Source organism: Colius striatus, chromosome 3 (genome assembly GCF_028858725.1).
Source record: "Colius striatus isolate bColStr4 chromosome 3, bColStr4.1.hap1, whole genome shotgun sequence".
In the NCBI taxonomy this organism is placed as follows: Eukaryota; Metazoa; Chordata; class Aves; order Coliiformes; family Coliidae; genus Colius; species Colius striatus.
In genome coordinates, this window is record NC_084761.1 from 47,190,224 (window position 1) to 47,215,263 (window position 25,040).

At 39.7% G+C, this 25,040-nt stretch overlaps 1 long non-coding RNA gene across 1 annotated transcript; it reads right to left on the reverse strand.

The window, feature by feature from the left end:
* Nucleotides 1-1,924: 1,924 nt before the first annotated feature.
* On the reverse strand, nucleotides 1,925-24,096 carry LOC133625095 (uncharacterized). Its single transcript, XR_009818386.1, has 3 exons — nucleotides 24,024-24,096; nucleotides 7,582-7,671; nucleotides 1,925-2,188 (listed from the first exon to the last, which is right to left on the reverse strand). It is a non-coding gene; the product is annotated as an uncharacterized LOC133625095 (long non-coding RNA).
* Nucleotides 24,097-25,040: the final 944 nt, after the last annotated feature.

The following is a 25,040-nucleotide window of genomic DNA, read 5'->3' on the forward strand; positions in this document are numbered from 1 at the left end:
GAAAAGCTGCAAATGTAGTTAAAGATCTGGCATGACTGCCTTCATACTGTATGTGGTACACTGTTGACTGCACAAAAAAAGGCTTTTTCTGTATTACTGATGCAAGTCGATAACTGTAACTGTACATGGAGCAGCTCTCTAAAGATTTCTTAGCTCCAGTGAGTCTTGAGGATGCTCAGGACTTCAGAGAACAATGGGAAGGAGAAGATTTATTTGATTTGATTTAGAAATAAGGACACAGCATAAACCATACTGAATACAGTCAAGAATTAAGTATGCAAAAATGGAAGAACTGAGCTGGATCATGTAATGCATCTATTGCTTTAGGTCTCTGACCTTATCTCTCATCTATTATTCCAAATTGTACATCACTCAGTGGCTTTCTCTAAGACTCTTCTGTCCCACTCATTTTTAACACATTGATAATTACCTTGACTGCATTGATTCATAAGAAGTGGGTAAATCCCCAAAACTGTTCCAAGGGTTGTGAGGTTAAAAATGTTGAAGTAAAATGAGTGAAGTTTTCTTATGAACTTTTGGCCAGTTATAAGAAGAAAGAAAGTTCTTCAGACAGCTTTAGAGGCAGTGGAGGGAGATGAGTGAAGATTTAAGACAAAATTTGGTTGCTATAGATCTCTTAACTGTAGGCAGTTTTCCACATTTTTTCCTCAATTCATTAAGTCATTCAAGTCTGCACATCTATAGCTGTAATACTATTGACTGCCATGCTTATTTGATTTATACTATGTATTCAATTTTTATGAACTTCCTTGGTGTGGGTTCTTCCCCACAGTTACAGCTGCTGTGAATATGGAGTCCCTCACATGGGACATGGCCTCCTCTGGCCATAGTCACTGCCCTTGGCATGGGGTCTTTAATGAAGTGACTCACTGCCCCTGGCATAAGGTCTTTAACGAAATGTGAGCAAATCTTAGCTTCACCAGTCCTCTTCGCAGAATGCAGGGGTGTCTCTATTCCAGCACACCTCCTTCTCTCTTCCCTCACTGACCTTGGAGTCCACATGGTTGCCAGCTCTGTCTACCAGCTCCCTGCACCACCATCAGCTGGAAATGAAGAAAGTGCCAGAAGAAAAAGAAAAAATAACAAGAAGAACCCTCCTCTTCTGGCTTCTTCTTCCAAAGTGATCATGGAGATGTATAATTGACTCAGCCCCAGAAGTGGGTCTGACTCAGAGCTGGGAAGTTTGAGCAACTTCTTACAGGAGCCATCTTTACAGCCCCTTCCCCCTTACCAGAAACAGCTTCATGTCAAACCATGACAGTGGGGTACATTTGGATCTTATTTGATTGAAAGGATAAATCTCAACTATTTTAATTCTTCCTGCCCTAATAAAAGATAATAAGACTTCAAGAACTAGATAGTGGTATGTTGGCAGTTTTATTCTCCCACCTAGGTGCTGTGTGATATCATCTCCCTTGTTTTGTAAAAAACTGTGGCCTACTTTGAACGACTAAAGAATTGGCAGCATCTTTTAACCAAATGAATCACAGGTAATAAATAACAATATTTATCTATATCTTTTTTATCTTATCATCTATTTCTGCAGTTTGCCTTGCAGACTTTTCTATGAGACTGAGGACTTATGCATAACTCCTTCTCTTCAAACTAGTCCTTGGTAATTACTGGATGTCGTGTCCAGCTAGCACAGCAGCACCATGACAGGCTCTTGCTCGATGCCACCATTCACCCCCACCCTCGTTAGGATGGCCCCAGCGAAATGGGAGTAAAAAGGTAAGCAAGTTTGTTGTGGATTAAGACAAGGGCAGGGAGGGCCCACTGCCAATTATGGTTCCAGACAAAACAGACTCCAGTACTCGACTTAGAGAGGAAAGTACTAAAGTTTATTCTACAAGAAACAGAACTGAATAAAAGCAAAAAGGGAGTAGGAAATTACAACCAGCACTTTAAGATCTCCCTCCCCCATCCCTCCTTTCTTCCTGGGCCCAACTGCTCCTGATATCTCTACCTCCTCCCCCCTCAATGGCTCAGGGGGGCAGGGAATGGGGGATGTGGTCAGTCTCTCACAGATGGGCTCTGCTTCTTCTCTCTTCTCAGATGAGGGCGACTCCTGGCATTCTTCCCCTGCTCCAACATGGGGTTCCTCCTTAATGAACTTCTCTGGTGTGGGTTACTCCCAACAGCTACGACTTCTGCCGATACAGGGTCCCTGACACGAGACACAGTCCTTGGTGAATATCTCAGGTGTGGATTCTTTGCCACGGTTGCAGTTTCTGCAGTTACAGGGTCCCTCTCTCGGGACAAAGCCTCTTCTGGGCATAAGTTTAATGAGCTGCTTTGTCGTGGGTTCCTCCCCACAGTTACAGATATTGGGTCCCTTCCTCGGGACACGACCTGCTCTGGCCATAGTGATAAAGGATCCCTCCTTCGGGATATGGCCTCTTCCAGCCATAGTTTTAAAGAAGAAAATCACTGCCCCTGGCTTGGGGTCTGCAGTGTCGTGATTGGGTCCCTCCCACGGGACACGGCCTCATTCGGCCATAGTCCCTGTCCCTGGCTTGGAGCCTTTAATGAAGTGAATCCCTGCCCCCAGTCCGGGGACAGGTGTAGCAAAATGAATCTCTGCCCCTGATACGGGCTCATTTTCCAAATGAGTCTCTACCACTGATGTGGGGTCTTTAAAGAAATGAAAATAAATCTCAGCTTCTCTAGTCCTCTCCGTAGAATGCAGGGGAGTCTCTGCTCCAGCACACCTCCTCCTCTCTTTCATCACTGACCTTGGAGTCTGCATGGTTGTTTCTCTCACTGTTCCTACTCCTTGCACCACCACCAGCCAGAAGAAGAAAAAGGGGCAGAAGAAGGAAGAAACAGGAAGAAGATGGAGGAAGAAACCTCCTCTTCTGGCTTCTTCTTAAAAAGTGATCGTGGAGGCATCTAATTGTCTCAGCCTCAGAAGTGGGTCTGGCTCATTGTTGGGGAGAGTTGTGAGCAACTTCTTACAGGAGCCAACTTTACAGCCTTTTCCCCCTTACCAGAAAAGGCTGTCATGTCAAACCATGACACTGAATGAGCTTTTATGGCATAAAGAGAGATGTCAGCAATGGACCAAGTGTGATGTAACAACATTGGGAAAGAACAATTCATGGAATCACAGAGTGGTAGGGGTTGGAAGAGACATCTAAAGATCATCTAGTCCAACACCTCTGCTAAAGCAGGGCCACCTAGATCAGGTTCGGATGGGATACATAAGACAATTTATTGATGTAACAAATGGGCAGCGGCTTGCAAAATAGAGCCTTAGAGTAGCATTTTCTCTGCTCATTATGCTTCCCCTTTGCAGTTGTCTCTTCAAAATGAATGCATTCAGTGCTTAAATTTACATCTTTGAAAAGTATGGATAGTTCTGCACAGTATTTGGCACCATCTTACGTATATACCTGAAATACTAGGGCTCTATAAATAATAACCTATACTGCTACCTCAGCATGTCATTTCATTTAATGAGACACATATGTCAGTCCCACATGCTTTACAGAGCATGTCTAGAAGGAACATCTTCTTGTCAGGGCAGCAAAAATATCTGCATCTTCCAGCAATGTGAGTCTGCTCCACCTTGGCACTATTTCAAAGACTAGAACACCGGAAAAGATTGTGCTTCTAAACAAAACACTCCTGAAACAATGTACTCCTGAAACAACAGTACTCCTGAAGTACTGAAACAATAACCTCCTTTCAGGTCAGTCAAGCAATCTTGTGCTGTCACACCAAGTAGCTGACAAAACTTTTTACATCAGATAATATCCAATATGACTGAAAACCAACTTTACACAATGTATGCTAACAGGATTGAATCTATCTTCTTTTTTTTCCCCCAAAAAAACTAAATGTGCTGTCTTTAAGGCTGCCATGCGCTTACTTGTCTAGCCTTCACTTATTTGTAAAACATTGACTTAGAGTAGCCACACGTTCTCAAGGCTGCTCAGAGGGGTTGTGGAGTCTCCTTCCTTGGAGGTCTTCAAGACCCGTCTGGACATGTTCCTATGCGACCTTATCTAGGTTGACCTGCTTCTGCAGGGAGGATCATCTAGTTGGACTAGACGATCTCTAAAGATCCCTTCCAACCCCTAATATTCTGTGATTCTATGATTCTATGATGGGTTTCTGTTTCATTTATTTATCCTTTCAGTATGAGCGTCTAGTTTGGCTTTATTTTCTCTTTTCTTCTTGAAGCTTTTATTAAGTAACAGTATCAAAGATCCGTGGCCTAAAGATGAAAAAACTTCTGAGAATGTACCAGACACTGGCACATCCAGTGAAAAAGGTATTTGGGGGGTATTTGCAACATTAGACTGAAAGAGTATCTCTTCAGGATATGTTGTGAGTGGGACAAGGGGTTGGCACTGACATCTTGTGGGGTTTTTTAAAGTTGAGGAAGAACCTTGACAGGCCTCTACCTGTATTTTGAACAACACAGGTCAAAGCACCTCTAATATTTACACGTCTGAAAATTCACGTTTATATTTTTTTTTGTTCCAGATATTCATGCAAATGAAAGACTCCAAATAATGGGGTAACCCATCTGTATAATGTATTCCTATGTACCTCTCATATTCACTTGAAACTATTGTGTATTTTGTTCCTAGTTCAATTTTCCCATTGCCAACATCATGTATAAAAAGAATAATGTGGACATCTTTCAATTTTTCTAGTACTGAAGACTTCAGTGTTCATAGTTTAAATGTATTTTGTGTGCAACCATTGAGACTTAGAAACCAATTTAATATTTTAGTGGAAATAGAGATACTTGGAATGAAATTATTACAGCAGTTGCAGCTTTTGTGAAAAATCTCTAAATCATGAGACTCACATTAAAGGTAGAAAAAATGTTGCCAATTAAAAATAACTGAAGTTTCTGTAGCTTCTCTTCCTATCCACTGGCAATATCTTTCATTGTCTTTTATTAGCTTGAAGAAACGTTCTTTTTCTTTCTGTAGATACCCATAAACCTGAATGCATCATTTTGTAATCTTCTCATGGATGAACTAATTAAATCAAGGAGTTCTGATTTCTAAGGCTTGTTACTTGACTGATGTTAAGCAATAGCCACATTCAGAATCACCTTGAAGCTCTTGCATATGTGCAATTGCCCCAGTGGACCCTCTGGAATCAAAAGATCTAATATAATCACACACCCAAAGGGAATAAGCATAGCAAGTCTAACACATCTTGGCTGCACTCACCTAGCTTGGTCACTTGGATAGGGCTAGTAACTTAGTAACACCTTGTTCAGGTAGATTTTAGAGACACTCTTCACAATATCTGGCAGGATACTGTGTAAAGTCCAATAAGTATCCTATTTTGTGATTCATTTATTGTGGTGTTAACCACAAGCAGTCTAGGTTGTATCTTTCTGAGCAAAACATCTCTTACTGTAAAGCAAGTACACTTTTAATGAAACTACGCCTACATGTAATGCAACAGTATTTTATGCAATTAATCAGTCTTTCATGTAATCAATTAGGTTGAGTTGAACTAATCACACCAAATGTCTCTCCTAATGTTTTTTTTTATTATTATTATTAATGCATAGACTTCCAATATCAGTGTAAAAACAGTCCTTCAGTGTAAAGTAAAACTTCACTGGGCTTCAAAGTTCTGTTGTGGTAGTGTGTAAACCATGTAATAATTTCGTGCCTCAGGTCTTCATCTGGTAATACGTTTGCTGCTATGGGATGGCAGGGAGTATTGCAAAGATAAACATATAAGTACTTTGAATTTAATGAAGTATTGCGATTTGATGTGCTAGGAAATATCTTACTAATAACAAGTGCAGGATCCTTACTAGAGATACAAAGGTTCTGAATTAAGATTTTAACAGGACAACAGAAAACACCTTTGAAAAGTAGCTTAATTTTTATTTCTTTATGTTGTGCAAAACTGCATACACAGTATAGATGGGTCATGCTGATATTATGTACTTCATATCTCCTTGGATACTAAGCTTGGATGAAGTTGTTTAAGGAGGTAAGCTCAGCTCTATTCTCCTCAGTCTGATTTAAAACTTCAAACAATGCACTATCTTGTTGAGCGTTTCAAAGAATTTAAGGTTTCTTTACAGATTTTGTTCAGTAGTTTAAGTACTGGGTCAAACCACAAAGTGGAATTTGTGCAGTTTGTCAGTGAGATTTGTACTTTAGTTGGATGCCAGCATTGTCAAAGACATTTAATACAGTGTTACAAGAAGGATATTAATGTTCACACTCCCAATTCCAAGTCAGCAATGATAGGTGTTAAGAGAAATTACAGTAAAATATATTGTGCTAGGAAAAATAAATTAAAAAATTCTGGTTCAGGAGTTAGCCAGGATAGAATGCATCACATTTGCTGGGAAATGATATACGAGGTGGAGTTCAAATGTTTCAAAATAATTTATTATTCCTCAGAATTATATTTAAAGTTCCGGATTTGTGTGTAAATGTTTTATTTCAGGGAGAAAGCAAGAAGGGCGGAAATGATGTGACAGATTTAATTATATTTAAGAAAATACAGGGGAGATCAAAGCCAAAGAGATAAAAGCTGCAACTATTCTATGGGCTGGAAATTTCTTCTGAATTGTAAGCACCTTTAAGTATAGTGGTTCAGAGGCAGCCGTCTTGAATTCAGGACAGAGTCACAACTGAAATGGAAATCCTCTATTACAGTATTTTATGACCTGCTGTTGGCAAGCCCCATACTTAGGCAGGCACCAAAATGTCTGGGAGTGCTCATGAGAAAACAGTAAACCAAACAGTGCCGCCTAGGTCAGCCACTCTTAAATAACCCCCCATGGGCTCTATTGCTGTGAACTGTTTGCAGAGATGGCAGTTGACTGTGGGCCAAGAAAAATCAATCTTGTATCAACAGATGTAATCAGAACCCCTATGGTGGTAATGACTCTGTCACAGTTTTCATTAGCTAGGAATGCTTTAGCTTTGAGAGGAATAGGTTTCTCCCCCCACTACTACGTTTTTATTGGTCCTATATGATCTATTACCAAATCAAAGTTATCAAACTGCTGTGTCTCCTTTCTGAAAGTCAATATTTAATAAAGAGAGTGTAAGCCAAAGTGAGATGCTGTCAATATTTTAAGCTAAGGTCCATCCCCACAGTTTTTGCTTCTGTTGGTTTGCCTTAAATCCACTAATCCTATGCTCTGCTTTCTGCAAAGCATTGTGGCTGTATTCATCCTCTTCAGGGAAAAAAGAAAAAAAAAAAAAAAAGAAGCCCCACAGTGCTCCCTGGGAAGCTGCTCTCTGTCCCTGCCACCTCTGCACCCTGGTCCTCTAGACCCAGTGCTCTTACATCTCAAATTTCTAATGGAAGTTTCTTGTCTTCTTGAAGAAGTGCATGGTAAGATGTCTGTTGCTTTCGTTACCAAGACCTATGCGCTGGGCTTGGATTCATTTGTTAGAAGGGAAAGAGCAAGAATTTTTCATGGGAGGTAGAAGTCAGGTACTCAGTCTGATTCTTTTGTTTTATCAGTGACAGTTATCTTGCTGGTGCATGTGAGTAAAGCTGCTGTTGGTATTCAATGTTGTAGAAGGACTGTTGGAAGTAACTCACCTCTGAGCTCCTCTCCAGGCTCTTTCTTTTCTCCTCTGCCATTTTTCAGACACAGGGCAGTTTGGGTGGCTTAGCTAATTTTCTGTACATCTGAAAAAACAAATGAAGAAGATGGAATAGAAATACTTGTAATTCCCTTAGTTCAGTCCCAAACTTGCAGAAGTCTTCACACTAACAAGGAGGAGTACGTGCTGGTGGGTTTTTTTTTTTGTTTTGGTTTGCTTGTTTGTTTGTTTGTTTGTTTTCCTGCTACTCTTTATATGTATGTATATAGAAAGCATGGCTATCTAGTAAGTGTTGTTGCATCCATACCTTTCATGCAGTCGCTTGAACAGGAAGACTGAATGTCCTTTTTTTTCGTACAGCAGGCTATACATAACAGGAGTAATGATATTGCTGCAGAAGGTATTCTTTGTAGCTTACTGGACACTGTGGACTTGTAACAAGTTATTTAAAAAATCCTGGATGCTTCTGGGAATTGTTTGCATGCATGGGCTATGAGATGAAGGTGTCAGAGCTGCATATGTGTGCAGGTACAGCAGCTCACATAAACTGTCACATCTAGGCTACTGCACGTAGGCGTATTGATCTGTTATTACAGATCAGACCAGCTCATCTAAAGCATAATGAAACTGCATTACATTGAAGGATAAGCTTGCAAACATATTCATAGTGATGCCAGTGAAATCTGTGTCAGAATCCACTACTTGCCCTCTCAAGTAGCAATAAACCAGGTTTGTCACAAATTTGCCAGGGAAAACGATGGGTAGACTAGATGACCATGGATTTTCTGATTCTTCACTCATTTCACATGGGAGAGTTATTTAATCACAGAATCTTAAGGGCTGGAAGGGACCTTGAAAGATCATCTAGTCCAACCTCCCAGCCAGAGCAGGACCTCCTAGATTAGGTCACACAGGAACATGTCCAGACGGGTTTTGAAAACCACGAGAGAAGGAGACTTGCACAACCCATCTGGGTAGCCTGTTCCAATACTCCATCACCCTCACAGTGAAGAAGTTGTTCCTATGGTTCTTTGGAATCTCTTATGTTCCAGATTGTACCTGTTGCCCCTTGTCCTATCATTAGACATCGAGAAGTGACTGGTTCCATCCTCCTGACACCTGCTCTTTTCTTATTTGTAAACATTAATGAAATTACACCTCAGTCTCCTCCAAGCTAAAGAGCCCCAGCTCCCTCAGCCTTTCATCATAAGGGAGATGTTCCACTCCCTTCATCATCTTTGTGGCCCTGCACTGAACTCTCCCAAGCAGCTCCCTATTGGGTAAAGATTTGCCCAACTGTCTCAAAATTTGATGCTTGTCCAGAATGTTCTTCAGTGCTTCTCAGAGACATTTTTCGGCAACTTATGTTTATGCCCCAGAAGAACTATCTAATCATTGGAGTGCACATAACTGGGCAGGAAAAAGGGATCAATCTCTGTGATATTTTTAGTAGTACCTATTTACTGCAGTCCTCCTAGAGATAGGCTGTTATATGGCAGATCAATACCACTGGCTGTGAAGAATTTGAAGGTGTGTGAAAATGAAATCTCTAGGAGCTTTATGAAGTAGAACTGATAGAGATCACTTCCAGTATCAGATAAGAACATTTTTACATGGTATTAGAAAACGTTGAACAGAACTTCAGAAGCCTGTGGTATTTTTAATGTAGCTTTTCCAGATAGTATTAGATAAACGTTTGTGTGCAAGTACTTTGAGTGGCACAATATATACTGCAACCATATTGTAGATAAAAAGTGTGTGTGTGAATGAATACAATTTATTGAACTACTTTGTTTCCACAAGAAGAATGTCCACATTTTTATAAAAGGATTTTTTTATTATTGTTACTTGTATTTAATCGACTGAAAAAAGCAGATAGCCTTTGAAATAGCAAAGGGCACACAATGCAAACAGAATATACTTTCGCATGTACACCTAGTTCATACACATTGGATGACTCCTGCAGCTTCAACTTTACGTAGCAATGTTACTAAAGCCATTAGATGTGGCTTACAACATCAAACCAACATTTTAGCATCTCTGAAGCCCACACAATTTTTCTCAAGGCTGTGTGAAAAAACACATTGTCACAGTCCCTTTGGAGTTAACCTGCTATAATCAATACAAGCTTTTTCCTCCTGTCTCCACTCACTGACAGCATCAAGAAGGCTAAGGCTTTGGCTTTGTGTCAAATTTAGGAAAGACTTATTCTTTCTTTTTCAGAAGGTGTCAGAGGAGGTAAAATGATATTTCCAAGTTCTTTCCAATGCCAAAAATTCCCTTTCTTAAATACCTTACTGGCCATAGGATGGGAGATAAGAGAAAGCCTGGAGTGTGGACCTTCAGAGCATGTGCCAGCAGAAGTCTCCATGGGACTGCCTGGGCTCGGCATTTGTCCTTTCAAAGTCCACTGGGGCATATAGTCCAGTATTAAATCTAAAGCCCTTAAACCTCCTTAAGACTGCCCAGCTGTTTTGCAGGCACAATCTCAAAGACTTAAAAGTCAGAGTGTACAATGGGGATTTTGTAGCAAAACCATGATCCAAGCCAAGCCTTCAGTGGCTTGAATACATAGATGTGCTACAGGAGATTTCTAAGCAGCAACACATGCTGCAGAAAAAAGCTCCTGAATACAAGCAGATAAGAATTAAATCTGTGTGCCATTACATACATTTTCACCTCTGTTGTAAGAGTCTATTGATGATATTTCCTGAAGACAAAGAGAGAACATAGTTTTCTTATTTTGTCATAAAGGCAAGAACTTCTGAAATAAGATATCACTGACACACTCCATCTCCTAACTGTGGGCAAATTTCTAGTAAAACTTCTTCCTCCACTGTGCCCTTACAATTTACATAATGGGGCCCTACTTGTAAGCATTTAAAATCCATATCCCAAAACAGCTAAACAAATACATGTCTGGAGGTATTGCAAATGCTTATTTTCCCATAAAACAATTATATAAAAAATTTGTTATAAATTTAAGAAAATGGCTTTAGTTCAGTGGCATTTCTCACACAGGAAAAGGTTTCAAATCACTGTGAAGAGTTAGGTTAATGCTTAAAGCAAAGAATGGGCAATTCCTCCAATTAATCAGTGGAATTACAGCCCAAGTAGGAAACCCTTTGTTTAAATAGATAGTGTCACACCAAAAGATCATTAAATATAAACCACAATACCTTTTTGTTTGCAGCTTTCTGTTAGATTATAGTGGTCATCACACATGTGATTATATATACAATAATATGCTCTGATTTCATGCCAGAGATAATAAATTATGTTCAGGGTTGGTGAGAACTGGCGTTAATGAAGAGGACAGTGTGTATGACAGGGAAAGGCAATGTCAGCTTTAGGACTAAATAAAAAATCCCTACAGTTTTCATGTATGAAAAAACTCATGATAGATGCATGATTTTCAGAAGAAAATTAAATGTTAATACAGTATCAATTAATCATCTTTTTTTGTAGATTAGGAGGTGTGGATGGCTTTTTACCCATCTTCTCAATATTCTAGTCCAGTTGTAGCAGTATTTTTCATTCTTGTCTAGACAGTCTAATGTAATGTCATGCAGAAATACTGCGGATTTTATTCTTATTAATAATAGTTAATTAATTTATATTATGAATGAACTAACTCATACACTTCATGCATGTATACAAGTATTGAAGTGGGGCAGCTTCACCATGTCTCTCAGTTTTAACATGTCTACCCTTCTCTGTGTTGTGCAGGGATACCTATTGTGTAGACAAAAGTACATTAATGAGAGCTAATGAGAGTGTAGGGGTTGACATCATCCTGTTCTGAGCAAATGCCCTGGCACAACACCATAGATTGTGTATCTCAAATTTATTTTTGTGAATAATCACTTCTGTTTCTGGTAGTGTGCAAGCAGTGAGGTAGGGATGCCATTTTATGTTGATAGTTGTGCTGCCTGCTCTGTTTGATCCTGGGCTATGACGTTTTAGGGTAGCAACTCAGAGTCACACAAAAGGTCTTCCTTAGCTTTACTAGCAGAATGAGCTTTATCCTGTGTGCTCCAGTGAATCTCTGAACACTACGCAAAGCACTCCTGGTAAATCCTGACAACCTTGTATAGGCTTCAGAAGGTCTTTTTCTCTGATAAAGAAGCCAATACTTATCACAGTCCTGACATGGGTATAACACAGAAGAAAAAGAATCTTTGCTGTAGCTAAAGTCTCTCAGATTCCCTCAGATACAAAATCTTTTCAGAATTCACTGAAAAATTAAATCTGTCAGCAAGCACGTTATTTGCAGCTTTTTCAGAGTCATTGGGGCCTCTTGAGTAGATGCTTCAAGCATCTGAGTGGCTTTAGAAATGTGTATTACTTAGAGGGTAGCTACTGCACGCTACTGAATAATATTGATTCTGTTTTAAAATACAGGTATTTTTCTCGTGTGAGACAGTTCTCTGGCCATATATTTAGAATTGTTGGATTAGGAATTTCACATTAATGACTTCAAAGGGATTTACTTTTACTGTAGGAGAGTTTACTGGTGTAGCCATTCCCAGTGTTGTCTCTTAGAGAGTGGTGTGAAGTAGATGATGACTGTGAGGACAGTATGTGTTCAGGGCATTGTTACACTGTCCTATATCCTGAGTTCACTCTGGGTAAGTTAAATATCTGTCTTAAGGCACAAACAAATTCTCTGAGTATCCATGATCAGAGTGTCATGGTTTTAATGAAATCCCTAAATCTTCTCTGTATGATTGCAGGAAAGCATTACCATTACAAACACACAGAACACGTTCATAGATTTATTTGTGAGTGTCAGAATTATTTTTTTCTTTAGAAAGCCAGTTTTGGGAGTCCTAACATTCTCCATGGTTTAATTTTTAGGGTAAATCTTTCTACAATTCTCCTGCTGTGGCTGTAACAATTCAAACTAGTAATTAAACAGAAATCTCTTGCTGGCAAAGACTCCTCTGTGATACTTTTTGGGACTGAATGCCATTCTTAAATGTTTTAAATGTTGGGCAATTGAATCTGAGAAATGTAGTAATATGAAAATGAAAAAAAAAATACAGTTTTCTCATTGAAACAGAATAGGTAAAGGAAAAGGGTATTTTTGTACTCTTAGTAGCACACAACGGTATTTAATGCGAGAGAAAAAGATGGATTTTGTAGTAGATTACAAGAATTTATACTTCACTGTTTGTAGTGGACACAGAAACATTTCTGTTATTTTTCATGGTTCTAGATGCTACTGTGAAAAATATTTTATTTCTTTAGTTACATTTAAAGCAACAATACTGAACAGTAGAAGAAAAAAAAATGTAGAAATAGTTGCATTTGTTGATAGACCCAGTCAGATAATAGTTCTGGATGAAGAGGAGACTCTACAGCTGGTGTTGGAACAAAAATTGTTGCTTATAAGGATGTGTCATAAACTAAAGTGCTTAAAATTCAGGAAACTTCTAGGTATACATGAACTAGAAGTGTTAGTCATGTTTTAAATGTATATAAGTTTTAGATAATATGAAGGCAGATGAGTGTCAAGTTGGCATTAACAAGGAGATAAAACACATTCGGAGGACCTTTCACTTCTAGTGCTGCTTTTTCTTGGAAGGTTAGCATTGTCAAGAAGTTCTAGGCTTCTTATTTCATGTCCCAGCATCATTAGAGTGAGAAAATGTATCTGTGTGAATATGATTGTACATAAGAATACAGAAATATAAATGTATATGAAAGAAAAAAAATGGTAATCGTATTAGAGTATTTTACTCCCACAGTGTTACCCAAGTAATCAATGGTTCAATAGAAATACTGAAAGTTCTTTGAGCTCATCATTAGTCCTTCTCACTTTTCATTCCCAGTAATTAACCCCCACACCCTGAGACTGATCCTCAGGGTGTGACACAGAGACAGCACTAAAGCTGCTTCTGCCAAGGACTTTGGAAATGATGGACCCAAGTCTGGATGTCTGGATGTCATTGTGGGCAGGGCTCAGGATCCTGGCTCTCTTGTTAACTTGCAGCATGACCTTTCAGATGGGCGATTCAACTCTCCATGCTACTTTCACCTTTCCTACCTGCATATGCCTTGCCCACTTAGATGGTGGGTTTTTTTGTGGGCACACTCATGTTGCTGTATTGATGGGTACATGCACTGTAACACTACTATACTAGCCTCTGTCAGGTCCTGCAGTTAGTGATGCAACATGAAGAGAGCTCAGGACACCTTTTTCTAAACTATGCTTTCATCTCCTGGATTATTGATATTTAGGTATAACTCCAAAAATATAGGAACATCTACAAGGCAATTCAATAAACAAGAAGTGTGAATTGTTCACTGAGACCTGGAGCTCACTCTGTTCCTTCTGAATGGGCAGCTATTACCTTCCAGCTATTACTGAAGAAGTTGGTCTCTTACTAATGCAGTTAGATAAGGATAAATATATTAGTTAATGAAAAACCTTTGCTTGTTAGTTTTATAACTCAGGAAGCAAGTCTTTAAGGGAACCTCAACTAAACATTTGTGAAGACAACCTGTACTTCCCTCGAGTTCAGTTCCAGTGTGGTGGCTAGGTCTACCAATAATAAGCAGAGATTTCTCTGTTGTCACAACAGCAATTTGAGGACTGTCATGGCAGCCTCATTCAGTCCTTCAAAATTCCTGCTGCAAGGCTTCCAAAGAAAGTACTCTCTAGGAGAACTATTCATAATGTTTTGTCTTCCCAAGGACCTTCTATTATAGAATAGTATATTACTTACATTAATTATATTTACATTAATTATCATATAATACTATATTAGTTGTGTTATATTGTTGTGTATGTTATGTTACATTATGTCACGAAAATTCACTGGAGTAAAGGCTAGTAAATAAGAGGATTATCGATAATGGGAAATAGTTTGTTTCACTTGATTGCCATGAAGGTAAATGAACTGGATTCATGGATTATGAAGCACCTAAAATAGAGATTCTGATTTTTCAGCTTGTACCCATTATTGACAATAGCCAGTGAAGGCTCAAAACTACCTCTGGCGTAGCAGTGTTGAAATACATTACTTCATAAAGACCAGAACAATTGAAACTCATTCATAGTTACTATGTTCTTTTATTAGTAAGCTTTCTATGCAACTAACAATTTCTCATTTATTTTCCACTTTCTGTTATCTTGTTAACCTGTGGTTTTCTTTTTGACATATTCCTGTCTTCTTCATCCAGGTTAGATGTACTTTTTTAAGGTCTCCTACTGTTCAATGCTTATATTATTCCTCATAAATATCTTATAGTAGTTCTGTTTTTAGTTTGGCTTTAACAATGTTGAACAGCAGTTGTAGTTTTCCTCTGTTTCATAAATACATCTAATTTTACTGAACGTTTCCAGCAACAGAGGGAAAGCCAAGCCAAAGTCATTGGTGAATGTTACATTCCAAGCCAAAGTAATTGGTGAATGTTGCATTCCTCAAATGCAGATTTTTCTTACTTGGTTAACTGTGACAAATTCGTTGTTCTAAACCATCACTGCTTACCTTAATGCACAAACAGATAACATTAAAACAAAGTAAAATAGTAGTAGATGAAGCAAACAAATTTTCCTGACCACAAGAAAACTGGCAACATTTCCAGATTTTATCACTGCTGAACAGGAGCATTTAGGTTTTGGATAGTTTTGCCATACTACAGGGAAAGGTGTCTATTTTGATCCTTGTGCATATAAACAGTTCACAATTAAGCTTACTTTAAACAATCACATTGAGATGAAGATATTAAAGGTATGAACAAAGATATGTCTGCTCATAGCATTTTTAAAATGTTTTTATGGACTTTGAATGTGATTGTGTCTTAGGGCACCCAAAACCTTTAATGGGCATGTTGCCACCTTGTGTGTTCCCAGTAAAATCACTTAAATGTGTAAATAGGCCCCGACAGAGAAATAATCACCCATGATGACCCAGAACATCTTTCTGATACTTGAGCCCAATGTTGCTAAGCAATATAATGGAATGCAGAGCAGTGGTTCGTAACTGTTGCAAGCTGCATCCTGATACATTAGACATAGAGGGTGCTTTGGTTAAAACAGAAATGAAACATGCACTTTTGTCCTCTGAACTTATCCTGGTTAATTCCTCCCTGGGGATGATTGGACACAGTTCTTCTTTGTTTGCTGGAATACTTCTGTTTTTGAGGGGATTTCTTTGCTTTTTGCTGAATGGTTTGAGTATAGCTAATAGTTTGCAGATGTCTGCGATCTAGGTTTAACGAGTGACAATTTTCTGGAGCAGCCTTCTAGGAAAGAGAAAATTAAGACAGCTAACTGATGTTAAAATTATTCTTGATGCATTTATACATGTTATGTATATTTTATTCTGCCAGTAGACATCTAGGTTCAAACAGCCAATTGTTGAGTTCTGTATAGGAAGAGTTTCCTTTACCTTACATTTTGTATCTTTTCATTGTTATTTCTGTGCCTTGTTTTTTGACAAGTAGAAGGAGAAACATAGGTAGATACAGGCTACTTCATTATCAATTACATCTTCAAATTAAACTTAGGATACCTGAAAGTTGGAGACATTTACTGATTTGGGAATATAGCTAAATCTTACCACCTAAAGCTCACAGGAAAAGCTATTCTCAGAACCTTACTATAAGCTATAGCCCTAAGATTTGCATCTCTTTTCAAAGAAGATTCATATGACATTTAAAACACCTTTTAAGCTTTTGGAGTACTTTGTGACATGAAGGTTGGAATGAGCTGAGAAATAGGAGTAAAGAATCTTTTCCCAGCCTTTGCACTGAATTGCTGTGTGACCTTGAGCCAGTGGTCCTGGGAAAACACTTTAGGAACTCTTGTGTTCTTGACTGTTGTTTGTTTGTTTATCTAGACAATCTTCAGACATGTTACAAAAGGGAAGAAAAAGGAAATTACTGATATTTAACATAATTAGCAGCCTAACTGCATGGAACTACCACCAGCATTATTCAAACAAGCGCTGCATTAAACTCTATGCCTTGGTTATGCCATCTCTAAAACAGGGTATATAATGTGAATAATAAACTGTTCAGGGTTTGCAAATGAAAAAATATAACTTCACAAAATGTTATTTTATTTAGGGGTTTCTGATTGGTGTGCACAACTCAAGGAATCTTCACGTCTTCATGAATGACAAATCTATCTTCTATTTTGCCTCCTACAAAAGGGAAAACTTTGGCATATTCAAGTATGCCTTAAAGGCAATGCTGCCTTTGGGATCTCACATTAACATAATGATAAATGTGCTGTATATTGCTCAAGAATGCTACACGCCAACCTGTCAGAATATGTTTTCCCTGCACATCTCTCCATTAGCATCTTGTTTACATACTGTCGGGAAACAAATTCTGAGAAAGACCAACAAAATAAGGTAGATTTTAACACGGTCTTCTCTAAGGTCAAAGGATTAGTTCCAAAAAACAGTTATCTGTTGGTATGTCTTTCAGATGTAGTGAGGATGAGATACATATTTTGAAGTACTGAACCCATGTGTGTTCCAGTACACAGTAGAAGTGGTGTTAATATTTTTCCATCTTATACGAGTGTTGCATTTACCAATTCAATCATTTACTATTCACAGACTCAATGCATACCTTGATCAAAATCATTCCCACCACTATCTCATCTGTCGTGGGAACTTTAGCTTTTCTAAACTTCTACTACATTTGCTTAAAGACAAAATATTTCACTTTAGTGGACTTGATCATTGGTTTTATCCTTTTTGTCTGCCAAGTAGCATGAAAATATGGAAGAATGCAGTGGAAGTTTGTAACATTACTGATAATTTGTTTACTGATGTTTTTGCTGAAGTCATAGTATATATTGATTATTATGTTTTGTTTTTTAAATGATTTCCACAAGTTATCTCATCATCCTGCATTCCCAGTATCTCAAACTACTCAGAAGCTCCACGTCTAAGATATCTGTTTTAGCAGTGGCAAGTATGAGAATACATATGCAGTTAAAAAGCCACTGAAATGATAGTTGCTATTCTTTCTATATAAATTAAAGATCCTGTTGACATTGTAATTTATACTTGTGCAGTGCTTATAAATCCTTGTTATTAGAACTCTTCAGGCTAGAGACTGTAGGCATGCATCACAAAAGCATTCTGTTCTATTGAACTGAGAAAAATAAATGTCAAGATGCAGTATATAGGTAATATAAACAGGTAGGAACCTGAAAAAAATGCATGGCCAAAAGAACCGTAACACATTAACAGACTAAGCAATTTCATAGCGTCATGGAAAAATAAGTGTGTACTTTTACATCTGAGGACAGATTTGAAATAAGTTAATGAAGTAGCCTTAGGTAAAGGGGATGTTATTTTCAGGAAGATGTTGCCCATGTTAGACATCCTTTATGAAAATTGGTGAAAGGAATGCTGTAGCACTTGAGATGTAGTCAGAGAAGATGAGCCCATTAGACATTTAGAAAAGAAAAAAAAAAAAAAAGATTGTATCTTGGAGCTGCTATCACAGTGTAGGGACAAAAAATCTTAAACCCTTCTCTGAAGCACACATAGCCTGGGTGCTGTGCATGGAGATTCCAGATTGGAAAAGAGTATGGGAGGAAGAAGTGAGGCATTAGTTACCATCTTCAAGAAAGGGCAAAAGGGCATAGTAGAGCTTGAAGAAAGATTAGATATTCCAATTTCTTCCTTCTGAATTTAAGATGAAACCCAGAAAAAAAGTGGGATCAGGGAGACAAACTAAAATTGTAGTTTAGAGGAAAGACAGCTCAAGAATGGAGATAAAGATTTCTGAACCATTGAGATACAGCTGGTAGATTAATTTATGTTTTCATTGACTTTTACAAATGGATCTGAGCAAAGGGTTGGTTCAGGCTGTGATAAATATTATTTTGAATGTTACAATATAATGCATGGTAAACCAATATCCCCTCAAGCAATGAATGTAAATATAGTTGTTGATATTATATTTCTGGAGGTTATGTTATTTTAATCAACTCTAGAGAGGACTGGCTCTGGGAAGTGTCACTCTGATGTTGAATGTTACTGGCTCCTACCGGCGACAGTGATGTCTGAAATGAGAATAGCTCAGCTCAGAAAATCTGGAAAGCTGCCAGATCCAGCTGAACTCAGTGGATCAAATTCTGCTGGTTTTACACATGAGCAGCTGTGTTGACTTCATTAGGGTCTCGTGTGTATAACAGAATGCTTTCTTCTAATATGATTATATCAGGAAACTGGGAATCAGCTGTATCTAATTTATTATTGCAAAAGGTATCAGTTTGCCTGCATCATAGCTGACAACAACACCTCAAAATAAAACAATAAGGTCTGGAAAGAGAATAACTTTTGTAGACAGCTGATGGCTTTGGAAAATGAAATAGATTAAACAGACAAAAAAAGTGAAAAACTGATAAAAATGTTAAGAGCAAAGAACCAAGGCCAGAGAGTGAAGCTTAACATCTCGCTGCACTCTCGCTGACAGCCTGACTTAACAGCATGCTGTAGAATTCAAAATGCACTAATAGCTTCAATGGTCATTACAGACTGTGGGTGTGATTTTTCAAGCACAAGTTGAGCACTGTCCAAAGTCCTTGATGTCTTAGCTTTGACTTTCAGTAGGTGCCCTGGTATTGCTGAAGTGACTCTCAGAAGCTGAAGCTGGAGTGTATGTTTCCAGACACGTTTTATACCTGATGTTGTGCTTCTTTAGCTTTCCTGCAAGTTTACTCTAGACAGTCTATCTAGATGGACTCTCATCTTGCATCAATAATAGAGTTGAGAACTCAACTTCAAGGAGTTCTTGCAAGAACTGTTTTAAATTGATTATTGTGCTGTTCAGATGCTCTAGTTACACACTGCTCATTAGCAGCAACTGAGGCACTGAATAAAGCAGACCTGTCAGACTTCCTGCCTTTGAAAAGACAGATGAATTAGTCTGAGCAGAGTGCTACACTAGTCTAGTTATGTTACTCATAGTACTTGAACTAGCTCAGGTATCCCTTCACAAGAGGATAGCTTGTTGTCCAGATATCATCCACGTAGACAGTTAATAATTTAAATAGACTTTACTTGCTCTGCTTCAATTAAAGCATTCTAGTAGCTCCAAATACTGAGCTAAAAATAACATCCTTTGCTCTTTTTTTTGGTGGCTGTGCTCTGAGGGAGGCCAATGATGCTAACCTACTGCAGTGTAGATGGTGGGTGGCCTTTACCCTTTCCAGCTGTTAAAGCTATTACTCAGGTTTCTCCTGAGATGCTCTCATTTGTCTTCTGGTCCTGGGGGTTAGCATGAGTGCAGGACTGTCTCAGGGGAGTGTGGGCTATGGGTTGTGGACCCAGACTTTGTCAGTTAATGCAGAATGTGACATTGAGGGAAGAGAAGAAAGAGCAAGAGCAAAGTCATTTTGCTGCTCTCCCTTTCAGTGTCAGACTCCAGCTGGACCCAGAAAGGGGCCATCAAAGGTGAGTTGATGTAAAAGCTGTAGGATGCATTTACTCATATTTCCAGTAACATTGTATCTCCAGAAATGCTAAAAAAATATTAGCCACAAGTTAGTCATAGATTTCTAATTTCACCAGAAAGTTTACATATTCATTCATCCAGACAGCTCTACGATAACCAAATTATATGCTGAAAATGCAGATTTTCAGAAACACTTTTCTATTCCCACCTGTACTTTATTATATATTTTTCTCTCCTTCTACATCAAGATACAACCAAACTATTTTACAGCAATATTTTTTTCTTTCCCCTTTCTCAATGTGAGTAAAAGAAGAATCAGAGAAGTCTAGTAACTTCAGTTTGGACCAATGATTTGGATCAGCACAAGTTTGCACCAAAGCAGATTAATAGCAGATACTTTATATAGGGTAGAATATCCCCAGAAAGAGAGATGTGCCTTGTGCACAGAAGAGTATTCAGACAGGAGGCTGCCCTTGAAAGATTAGGGTCAATCAAGTAATAAGAGAACTTGAAAGCTGGTTTCCCATTTCCCAAGGAAATTCTTGTCCTGTGCACCTGTTGGGGCTGAGTGAGGTTGAATTTGGAGAACATTGATCAGTTGGCATTTTCTGAACAATAACTAACATGTTAGGAAATACCTCAGTGAATATACAGGAAGCATGTCAGAACATCATCCAGAAACTTTTTGTTCTTGATATATTGTCATGGTTTTGTGAGGAGCCGCTTTAGCCTGCTAACAGGGGAATGGGACTACAGTGCAGACCTGGTAAAGAGTCCTTGGATTCTCCCCTAGCTCTTGAGTTCAGACCCACCTCCAGCCCGGCTGGGCCAATCTGGTGCCTCTGCCATCACTATTTAAGGGTGGGAATTTGAAATGCTTGGGAGGAGGTGTAAGTGATACAAGATGGAGGTGACCACACAGTCAGAGAAGGAGGAAGGAAGGAGGAGCACCACACCAGAGACCCCTCTGCAAGCCATGGTGAGAATGCACGCTGTACCCCTGCAAACCATGCAGGGCCATGGCAGGACTGAGAGCCACCAGCAGCTCCGAGTAATTGTGCCCGGACGGGGGAAAGACTGTGTGAGGAGGCGGCCATGGCGCAGGCCATGCTGGAGAGACTGTGGGCCACAGACCAGACCCACATGAGAGGCAGAGAGGAGCTGCAGCTTTTGGGATGAATGCATGTCGAAGTGGCCCATGCAGGGCTGCCCAGCCTGTCAGGGACCCCGCAGTGTACCAGGGAGGACTGGTGAGGAGTCTGCCAGCCCTGAGGAGTGACAAGCGGCAGGAACCATATGGAATAAACTGACTGAAACCCTCATTCACTGACCCCCTGAGCTGTTCATGAGGGGAGGATATAAAGACACTGGGATCAGGGCTCCGAGCCTGGGAAGAGGGGAGGGGTGGGGAGAAAGTGGTCTTAAAAGGCTGGTTGTGCTCTTCATCACTGTACCACTCTGTGTTGTCTTCTGTTTTGAAGTTTCTGTTTTCTTTCCCAATTTGAGTAGCCTTGTAGTTTTTGTCCAGGACCATAAGGAGCAATTAAGCTCTCCCTGTTCTTTGGGAATTCTTAAATATGTGGTACTTAAGTCTAGTTGTGGGTTTTTTTTGTCCCTGGCTGGGCCTAAATCATGACATATATAAGCATAATATTCGTGGTTCTGGAGAAATAAATGAAGGACCACAGGTAAAATTTGCATTAGACTTCTGTAGCTTCGTGGATCTCTGGTCAAACTGGCCCTTATTAAACAATACTGAAGACATAAACCAAATCTTGCTTACAATCAGTGAAGTAAATCTCAGAGCTTCTGATAAATACTGATGTAACAGAATAAAAACAAGTGACACCATAGATAAGCATCCTGATTGTTTAATTTGGAGCTACACCTGGCCAATTTTAGAAACCTGGGCAACTTCTCCCAGGAGCCCTTGACCAGTGTTTTTACATGACTGTTCTGTGTGTATGGGAGGAAAGGTGTTAGAGAATACCTGCAAAAGCTATTGCAGCCTTTCACAACAATATTGACCCAGGAAGGAGTCAGAATTTAACTCTCAGCTAAAGCAGACTTTGTACCACTTGTAATGACTCGGTGGAGACTTGCGAGACTCTTACCAAAGGCTGCTAAATAAAATTTTCCACTTCAATAACTTATTCAACCAGAGGGAATACCGTCTGAAGTGCAATTCAAAATATTCTTGCTCAGAAAATAGAAATCACTGATTACTCTGCATTTGTAAAGGCATTGTTCTTCAGCCTGCCCAATGGTCTGTGCTTTGAATAATCCTTCATGATTGCTACTAAATATGTCAGTGTTGCAAAAGCATCAAGCAGGAAATGGATTATTATAATAACCATTCTGACAGATGCAGTTGTTGTTACAAAGGCTAAGTAGAAACAACTAAAACTTCTTATTAAAATGATACTATGTGCATTGATCTAGAATTTGTAGAGTTCACTAGACAGTTTTTAAAGTACTCTTATTAAAGCAATACTCTCCCATTTATGAGTAATATGAATAAAGAAAAGAAAGAAAAAAGCAGAAAAAAAAGTTCACCAGGGCAGCTTATAAATACACTTGACAACACATCTGGGGAAAAAAATAAAAAGACTCTGTTTCAAGATAAACTAATGTGTTATGTTTGTTCATCACATTCCAGTGCAAATATCCAATAATCTAATGTTCCCTCACGTCTATACTGATCTTTCCTCCCTTCCAGAAAATCCTGCCATGTTTCAGTTTCAGTGGACAGCACAGTACCAAAATGGATCCTGGTCCTACTCTGTTTCCTCGTTTTGCTAAAGGTATTTCAGAGAGTAGAGTCCCATCATATTTTAGTCTGCATATCATCTGTGCTGTGAGTTTATCTGCAGCACATCTTTCTGGGAAATACTCCACCAATATCATCTCACGTAGTGAATTTCAGCATAGTATCATAGAATTATAGAATGGTAGGGGTTGGAAGGAACCTTTAGAGATCATCTAGTCCAACCCCCCTGCAGAAGCAGGGTCACCTGGATCAGGTCGCATAGGAACATGTCCAGGCGGGTCTTGAAGACCTCTGTCGTGGTTTGGCCCAGCTAGCACAACAGCACCACGACAGTCTCTCGCTCGATGCCCCCATTCACCCCTACCCTCGTTAAGATGTCGGAGGACCCAGTGAAATGGGAGTAAAAAGATAAGCAAGATTGTTGTGGATTGAGACAAGGGCAGGGAGGGCTCACTGCCAATTATGGTTCTGGGCAAAACAGACTCTAGTACTCGACTTACAGAGGAAAGTAGGAAAGTTTATTCTACAAGAAACAGAACAGAATAAAAGCAAAAAGGGAGTAGGATGATGAAAAAATTACAACCAGCACTTTAAGATCTCCCTCCCCCATCCCTCCTTTCTTCCCGGGCCCAGCTCACTGCTCCCGATATCTCTACCTCCTCCCCCCCAACGACTCAGGGGGGCAGGGAGTGGGGGATGTGGTCAGTCTCTCACAGATGGGCTCTGCCGCTTCTGTCTTCTCAGATGAGGATGAGTCCTGGCATTCTTCCCCTGCTCCAACACGGGGTTCCTCCCCCGGAACACAGTCCTTAACAAACTTCTCTGGTGTGGGTTGTTCCCAGCAGCTGCGGCTTCTGCCGATACAGGTTCCCTCTCTCGGGACAAAGCCTCTTCTGGGCATAAGTTTAATGAGCTGCTTTGTCATGGGTTCCTCCCCACAGCTGCAGCTGTGGATAAAGGGCCCCTCCTTTGGGACACGGCCTCCTCCGGCCAAAATCACTGTCCCTGGCTCGGGGCCTTTAATGAAGTGAATCGCTGCCCCTGGTCCGGGGTCAGCTTTAGTAAAATGAGTCTCTGCCCCTGATGTGGGCTCATTATCAAAATGAGTCTGTACCGCTGATGCGGGGTCTTTAAAGAAATGAAAATAAATCTCAGCTTCACCAGTTCTCTCCATAGAATGCAGGGGAGTCTCTGCTCCAGCACACCTCCTCCTCTCTTTCATCACTGACCTTGGAGTCCGCATGGTTGTCTCTCTCATTGTTCCTACTCCTTGCACCACCACCAGCCAGAAGAAGGAAGAAGGGGCTGAAGAAAGAAAAGAAGATGGAGGAAGACACCTCCCCTTCCGGCTTCTTCTTAAAAAGTGATCATGGAGGCGTCTAATTGGCTCAGCCCCAGCAGTGGGTCTGGCTCTGAGCTGGGGAGAGTTGTGAGCAACTTCTTGCAGGAGCCATCTTTGCAGCCCCTTCCCCCTTACCAGAAAAGGCTGTCATGTCAAACCATGACAACCTCCAAGGAAGGAGACTCCACAACCCCTCTGTTCTACTGCTCCCTCACCCTCACAGTGAAATAGTTTTTTCTTATGTTTAAGTGGAACTTTTTGTGTTCTAGCTTCATCCCATTACCCGTTGTCCTGTTACTAGCTACTATAGAAAAAAGGGATGTCACAACATCCCTTGTATTGTATTCCTGTTATTTGTATTGCTGTGGTGTTTTTTAACCCTGGGAAGGGTCTGTCACCATGTTTCCTTTGGTACTTCACAAACATCCTTTGAGCATTTCCCTTGATAGAGAATGAGCATCCTTCATCCATCTATCATTTAATTAATGTCAAGAGAGGATTTTAAGTTCACATATGTTAAAACGTCTCCTAAAGCATGATTGGGAAATTCTGAGTAGAAAGCTGCAATCTACAAAGTTTTTCCTATCATTAAAATCCCTATGGCCACCAAAAACTGAGTGGCTACTTCACCTATATTTATCTGACATTGTGTAGAAATAGTTCATGCAGCTAAAGCAGCTGTGACCATTCCTTGCTCTCTTCACCTTAGGAAGTGGCAAACGACTTCTTACCCTCTTAATTACACTTGCATTACAGACATACCTAGACCTTCAGGTCAATAAGGCACTGTTGGCCAAACCATTATGCAAACACTGGCAAAAATACAATGCCATGCCTTGAAAAACTTATATCCCAGCATGTGTCACATGCAGAAGGAGGGAAGAGAAGGCTGAAGTCAAATTTA